This window comes from Mirounga angustirostris, unplaced genomic scaffold, assembly GCF_029215605.1.
Source record: "Mirounga angustirostris isolate CCGP_5_RB_7025 unplaced genomic scaffold, mMirAng1.0.hap1 SCAF_13, whole genome shotgun sequence".
In the NCBI taxonomy this organism is placed as follows: domain Eukaryota; kingdom Metazoa; phylum Chordata; class Mammalia; order Carnivora; family Phocidae; genus Mirounga; species Mirounga angustirostris.
This window is the reverse complement of record NW_026991721.1, coordinates 63,417,139-63,424,196: the sequence shown is the minus strand read 5'-3', so window position 1 is coordinate 63,424,196 and position 7,058 is coordinate 63,417,139. Positions and strand designations below refer to the sequence as shown.

At 39.7% G+C, this 7,058-nt stretch overlaps 1 pseudogene; it reads right to left on the bottom strand.

Annotated features, from left to right (window-relative positions):
• Positions 1-2,128: 2,128 nt before the first annotated feature.
• LOC123856615 (tropomyosin alpha-4 chain-like) lies at positions 2,129-2,917 on the bottom strand (annotated as a pseudogene).
• Between the last annotated feature and the right edge of the window lie 4,141 nt (positions 2,918-7,058).

Genomic DNA, 7,058 nt, shown 5'->3' with positions numbered 1-7,058 from the left:
TCTGATATGTCATTTGCAAATATCTTCTCCCATTCTGTCGGTTGTCTTTTGGTTTTGTTGACCGCAGAAACGGCTTTCTAACTGAGCCTTCTCTACTCCCAGCTTCTGTAGCAAAATAAATGATTGTTATTGTATTTTTAAACCACTTTACTGAGATATAATTGACATACAATAAGCTGTATATATTTCATGTATACAACTTGGTGAGTTTGGAAATAAGTATACATCTGTGAAACCATCACTACAATCTATGCCATAAATCTATCCATCACTTCCAAAAGTTTCCTCCTCCCATAAGAATCCTGAATATAAGGTCTACCTCCTTAAATTTTTAAGCATACAATACACTGTTATTAGCTATAGGTTCTGTTGCTGCATGATAAGGCTCTGATACTTATCCATCTTACATTACTGAAACTTTGTACCCTTGGCCTAACACCTCTCCCTGATTCCCCTACCCCCAGCCCCTGGCAACCACCATTCTACTCTGCTTCTGAGTTTGACTATTTTAGAATCCTTGTGTAAGTGGTATCCCGCAGTATTTCTCCTTCTGTGTCTGCCTTAATTCTCTTAGCATAATGTCCTCAAGGTTCATCCATGTTGTCACATATGGCAGGATTTCCTTCTTTTTTTACGGCGGACTAACATTCTGTTATATATATATATATATATATATATATATACACATCACATATTTTTCATTCATCTGTGAATAGATGTTTAAGTCTTTCATGTCTTAGCTATTGAGAATAATGCTGCAATGAACATGGGATCACTTCAAGATCCTGATTTCAAACCCTTTGGATATATACCCAAAGGTGAGATTGCTGGATCATAATAAGGTAGTTCTATTTTTAATTTTTTGAGGAACTTCCATATGTTTTCCATGGTAGCTATACCAATTCCCACCAAAAGTGTGCAAGGGTTTTCTTTTCTCCACAGCCTTGCCAATGCTTATTCTTTTTTTGTAACAGTCATCCTAACTAGTGTGAGGTGATATATTATTGATTTTCATTTTCCTGATGACGAGTGATATTGAGCACCTTTTCACACTAGCCATTTGTATGTCTTCCTTGGAGAAATGTCTATTCAGTTCCTTTGCCCTTTTTTTTTTTTTTACATTTGATAAAGTGACTTTTTTTTTAATTTTATTTTATTATGTTAGTCCATTTTTTAATTGGGGTATTTGGTTTTGTGCTACTGAGTTGTAAGAGTTCCCTATATATTTTGGATATTAACCTTTTATCAGGCATGTAGTTTGCAAATATTTTCTCCTGTTCCATAGGTTACCTTTTCATTTTGTTGATTGTTTCCTTTGCTGTGCATAAACTTCTTCGTTTGATGTAGCCTCACTTATCTGTTTTGGCTTTTGTTGCCTGTGGTTTTGGGGTCATATCCAAAAAATCCTTGCCAAGTCCAATATAAAAAAGCTTTTCCCCTATGTATTTTTCTAGAAGTTTTATAGTTAAAGTTCTTATGTTTAAGTCTTTAATCATTTTGAGTTAATTTTTGTGTATGGTGTAAGATAAGGCACCAATTTCATTCTTTTGCATACGGATATCCAGTTTTTCTAATACAATTTATTGAAGACTGTCCTTTCCCCATTGTGTAGCTTGGCACTTTTATCAAAGGTCAGTTGACCATATATATATGGGTTTACTTCTCGGCTCTCTATTCTCTTCCATTAATCTATGTGTGTGTTTTTATGACAGTACCATACTGTTTTGATTACTATATTTTTGTAATGTATTTTGAAATCAGGAAGTATGATGTCTCCAACTTTGTTCTTGCTCGAAATTGTTTTGGCTGTTCAGGGTCTTCTGTGGTTCCATCCTAATTTTAGGGTTGTTTTTTCTATTTCTGTTATAAAAAAATGTCATTGGGATTTTGATAAGATTGCATTGAATTTGTAGATCACTTTGGGTATTATGGGCATTGTAACAATATTAATGTTTCCAATCCATGAACATGGGATGTCTTTCCATTTAATTTTCTCTAATTTCTTTCTTTTTTTCTTTGGATACAAAATATTTGGTCATATATTCATAATTTACTTGACATTTCCAGCACAGTGAAGATTCAATAGCAAAAGAAACTTCTTAAAAGAGAAGAGAAAGATACAGAGCTCTGGAGTTTCTGTTGGAACAGGACCCTTCTGTTTGGTTATATACATTTAAGTTCATTTAGTGTCTGATCCAGTGTCTGATGTAAGCCCACATTCTCTTCTTTGGCCTGGGCAAGTTTTTCTTTCAGGTCATCAATTGTCTTTTCCAGTTTTGCAACCATTCTGTCTGCAAATTCAGCACGGGTCTCAGCCTCTTTCAGTTTGTCAGACAAAACTTTGATTTCTTCTTCATATTTATCCTCCTTTTCAGAATACTTTTTAGATGCAGTCTCGAGTGACTTCAGATTGTTAGTGACATTCTTGAGCTCTTGCAGGTCACCACATTTTAGTTCAGACCCCTCAGCATGCTCTTCCTCCCTCTCCAGCTCGCCCTCCAGGATGACCAATTTACGAGCCACCTCCTCCTATTTGTGGTCAGCCTCCTCAGCTGTGAGCTTGGGCTCTTTGAGCTGCATCTCCTGAATCTCCGTCTTCTCACCTTTCATGGCCCGGTTTTCTATCACCTTCATTCCTCTCTCGCTCTCATCGGCAGCCTTTTCTGCCTCCTGCAGCTTCTGCAGGGCTGTGGCCAGTCATTCCTGAGCCCTGTCCAGTGCCTCCTCAACAAGCTGGATGCGTAGATTGAGAGCTGCCACATCCCCTTCGGCTTTCTCGCGCTGCTCATGCTCGCTGTCCAGCTCCTGCTGCAGGCCCTGCCCGCGGTCCTCTGCCTCGGCCGCCTGTTGCTACGAGGCCTGGATCTTGTTTCACCGCCTCCAGGAAGTTGAGGCCAGCCATGGCATGGAGGCGCGGAGGTGTGGAGGTGCACTCCACAGGCAGCGGGCAGCGGCGGGCGCTGGGCTCGGCTAGGCTCAGGCGAAAGCTGCACCAGCCGCGCCCCGGCCTAATTTTCTCTAATTTCTTTTATCATTGTTGTACAGTTTTTAGTACACAAGTCTTTCAACTCCTTGGTTAAGTTCATTCAAAGTATTTTATTCTTTTTGATGCTCTTGTAAATGGGGTTGTTTTCTTAATTTCCTTTTCAGATAATTCCTGTTGGTATAGAAATGCAAATGATTTTGTGTTAATTTTGTATCCTGCAACCCTATTGAATTCATTTATTGGTACTAACAGGTGTGTGTGTGTGTATCTGTGTGCATACATGTAGTCTTTAGAGTTTTCTACATATACAAGCATGTCATCTGAAGAGGTAATTTTACCTCTTTCTTTCTGATTTTAATGCCTTTTATTTCTTTTTCTTGCCTAATTGCTCTGGTTAGGACTCCAGTACTATGTTGAATAGAAGTGATGAGAGCAAACATTCTTGCCTTGTTCCAGATCTTAGAAGAAATGCTTTCAGTTTTCCACCATTGGGTACGATGTTAGCTGTGGGCTTTTTATATATGTCCACAGGCTGCTGGGTGCTGTGGGTGGGCTTGTTCTCTCTTTCTCCCATAGGAAAACCCATGACTCAAGGGGATCTCTCTCAGAACCGCACTGTGCCAAGTTGGGGGATTAAAGTGAAACTTTTCTTCTTACCCTTTCCAGTGTGTCTTTTCTCATTTCATGCTCCACTGGAGTGCTGTAATATCTCACCTGGATTCTGAAGCTCTCATAAGGGTAGTTTCATCAATGGATGGTTGCTAAATTGGTGTTTCTGTGGGAGGGCAAGGGCTGAGACTGCGTATTCCACCTGCTGACATCCTGCTGATGTCACTCCTGATTGTTATTGTCTCGAAGCCGCTGTTTGGAGTGGTTTGCCCTGCTGCAATAGATAACTGAAACAGGTTTGGGCTCCCAGTGAGAGAGGTGCTGTAATCAACCGAGTACATGTCCCTAACAACAGCACAAACTGCCTCTCCATTTAATCCCATAAAATGAAACTAATAAAATCAGACTGATGATATGCCAGATTTCCAAGTCACAACAGCCTATTAATGATGCCTGCGTGTTTCAAACTGTCTGCTAATAATTCATTGTTTCGCTCATTCTGCTTTAGCTTAAGCAAGAGGTAGCTCTAGGTTGCAGCACTTCCAGCTTTTTCAAAGTACACATACAAACGGGCTAAGTGAAGCCTTGAAAGACCTCTAATGTCCACAGCAAAACAAAGATGAAGACAGATGAGGATCCATTCTTCAGCCACTATACTTTGACTAGTGGTGAGGAGAGTCTGAAAAACAAAAGTGCTATCAGTCAATCTGTAGTATTGCAGGTTGGGAAGATAGCTACACCACAGGGCCTTCTCTAAAACACATGCTTGGGAAAAGAAGCATGCCTGAGAAGTAGATTCTCTAGATCAGGGGTCAGCAAACTAGAGCCTATGAGTCAAATCCCTGGCCACCTGTTTTTATAAAGAAAGCTTTAGTAGAACATAGCCAACCTATTCATTTGTGTATTGCCTATGGCTGCTTTCAAGCTAAAACAGCAGGATTGAGGAGTTGTGAGAGACTGTACTGACCACAAAGCCAAAAATATCTACTTATCTTGCCCTTTACAGAAAACATTTGCCTAATTCTGCTCTCAATAAGTGACATTTAGCTCTTTTTTATTTATTTTTTTAAAGATTTTATGTATTTCTTTGAGAGAGAGGGAGAGCGAGCATGAACAAGGTGGAGGGGCAGAGGGAGAGGGAGAAACAGGCTCCCCGCTGAGCAGGGAGCCCGATGCGGGGCTCAATCCCAGGGCCTGGAGATCATGACCTGAGCCGAAGGCAGATTCTTAACCGACTGAACCACCCAGGTGCCCCAATTAGCTCTTTTTTATGTTCTAAATGTCTCTCAGATCATTCACACTTTCCTTCATTATTGTTTTTAAATTGTTAATCATGAGATATTTCAAACATACATAAAATTAGACTAAATAGTAAATAACTCATTCACATACCTGCCACTGAGATTAAGCAGATGTTAACATTTAGCCAGATTTGTTTCATCTTGACTTAAAAAATGAAAAAAAAAAAAACCAAATACAGCTAAAGAACCCCTTCCCTTCCTCCTCCCCCCATCCCCAGAGGCTGTCATCATCTTGAAGTTGATGTGCTTCCTTCCTATTCATATTTTTGTAGTTACTACAAACTTATACAATTGGCTACAGGCTTGAATAATTTTTACATAAGTACTATCATCATATTGTATGTATCTTTTGGTAACATATTTCTGCTCAGCATTATCTTTCTGAGATTTATAGATACTGATACATGTTTATCTAGTTCATCCATTTTAATTGTATTATAGCATTTCATTTTATGAATTAACCACAGTTTATATAACCCAGTTGTGTAACAATCTAATGAGGGACAATTTGGTTGTTTCCAATTTTTCTTTTAACAGGGCTGTAATAAACAACTTTGTATACATCTTCTTGCACACAAGCATATGAATTTCTCTAGGGCATGTTCCTAGGAGTCCAATAGCTGGTCAGAGAGCATGAGTGTGATTACTTATCTTCTGTTCACCCTTCCAGATACCACTCTTCACCCTTTCCATTCCTGCTCTGGATGCCAGGGAGCTGAATTATGTGGACCGATCAGCAGGCTCCCTTGCCTTCTGCTCCCCACTGTGTTTGGCCAATGAAGGGAACCAACCGGAAAGGTGGAGAGGGGGAGGAAAGTGGGACCAGGGTATTTATTCCCCCAGGCCCCTCTCTGTGGGATTGCAGCAGGCTGGCTGGGTCCCTCCGGTAAAGGTCACAGGTGACTTCTCACAGCCACCTGTCCCTGTTCCAGGGACTGCTCCTTCAGCTTTCCCCTGCAGGCCTGAGGGTGGTACGGTCCACTAACCCTAGCTCCTGGGGACTGCACTATTCCTTGTGCCTTTCCTGTACCTTGGCCATATGTTTCTAAATCATCCTATTATTAAATGCGCCTCAAATTATCAAATCTGAGTGTGTCACCTGTCTCCTACCAGCACACTGGCCGGTACAATATGCATCTTCAACTGTACAGAGTCTGTAAATTGGTCCCCAAAGTGGCTGTAATAATCTGCACTCCCACAGATTCGTGTATGAGTCCCTATTTCCCCACATTCTCTCCAAAACTTGATGGGATTTGCTTAATGACTTTTGCCAGTGAGACTGAGCACGAGCATCTTTCTCTGTTTATTGGGTTTTTTGGGGTTTTTTCTCCTGTCAGATGCCTGCTCCTGTTCTTTTCCTGATTTTTTTGGCTTTTTCTTTTTCTTACTGATTGAAATGAGTCCTTTATATATACTGAATGTTATTTCTTGTTGGACTGAGAAAAAAAATCCTCTCCCAATCTAGGTTTTGTCATTGCATTTAATTTACGGTGTGGCTTTCAGTTTTCAGGTGATCAGCATCATCAATCTTTTTCTGGCTTTGCTTTTCATAATTTACTTAAATTCTTTCCTAACCCACTGCCATAAACATATTCTCTTATATCTTCTTCCAAAAGTCTTCTAGTTTTGCTTTTCTGTTTAGATGTTTAGCCTGTCTGGGATATATTTTTGTATTTGGTGAAAGGTGGGAATATAATTTTATTTTTCCATATAAATAACTAGTGTATTGGATAGTCCCTCTTACCTTCACCAATTTATAATGCCACATCGGCAGTATTTCAAGGCTCCATGTGCACATGGGGCTGTTTCCCCTGTTTTGTTCCATTGGTCTATTTGTCTGTCCCTCACCCAGGACCACACAGTTTTTATAAAACATCTGGCTGTCTGGCAAAGTATCCCACCACCTCCCCCAAATCTGCTTCTTCCAAGACTTTCTCAGGTCTTTGTGCATTTGGGGTTCTGATACTGTAAACCAGATCATGATAATTTTCTTCTGGCTCTGATTTTCTAATAATTTTAATGATAAATGAAAATAATATGTTAAAAATATACATAATAAATGGTGTATAAATAATTATAGAATAATTTTTTGCGCTAAGAAAATCATATGACTTGTCTTTTCATTCGTTAACAAGGTGATATACACCAACATATTTTCTAAA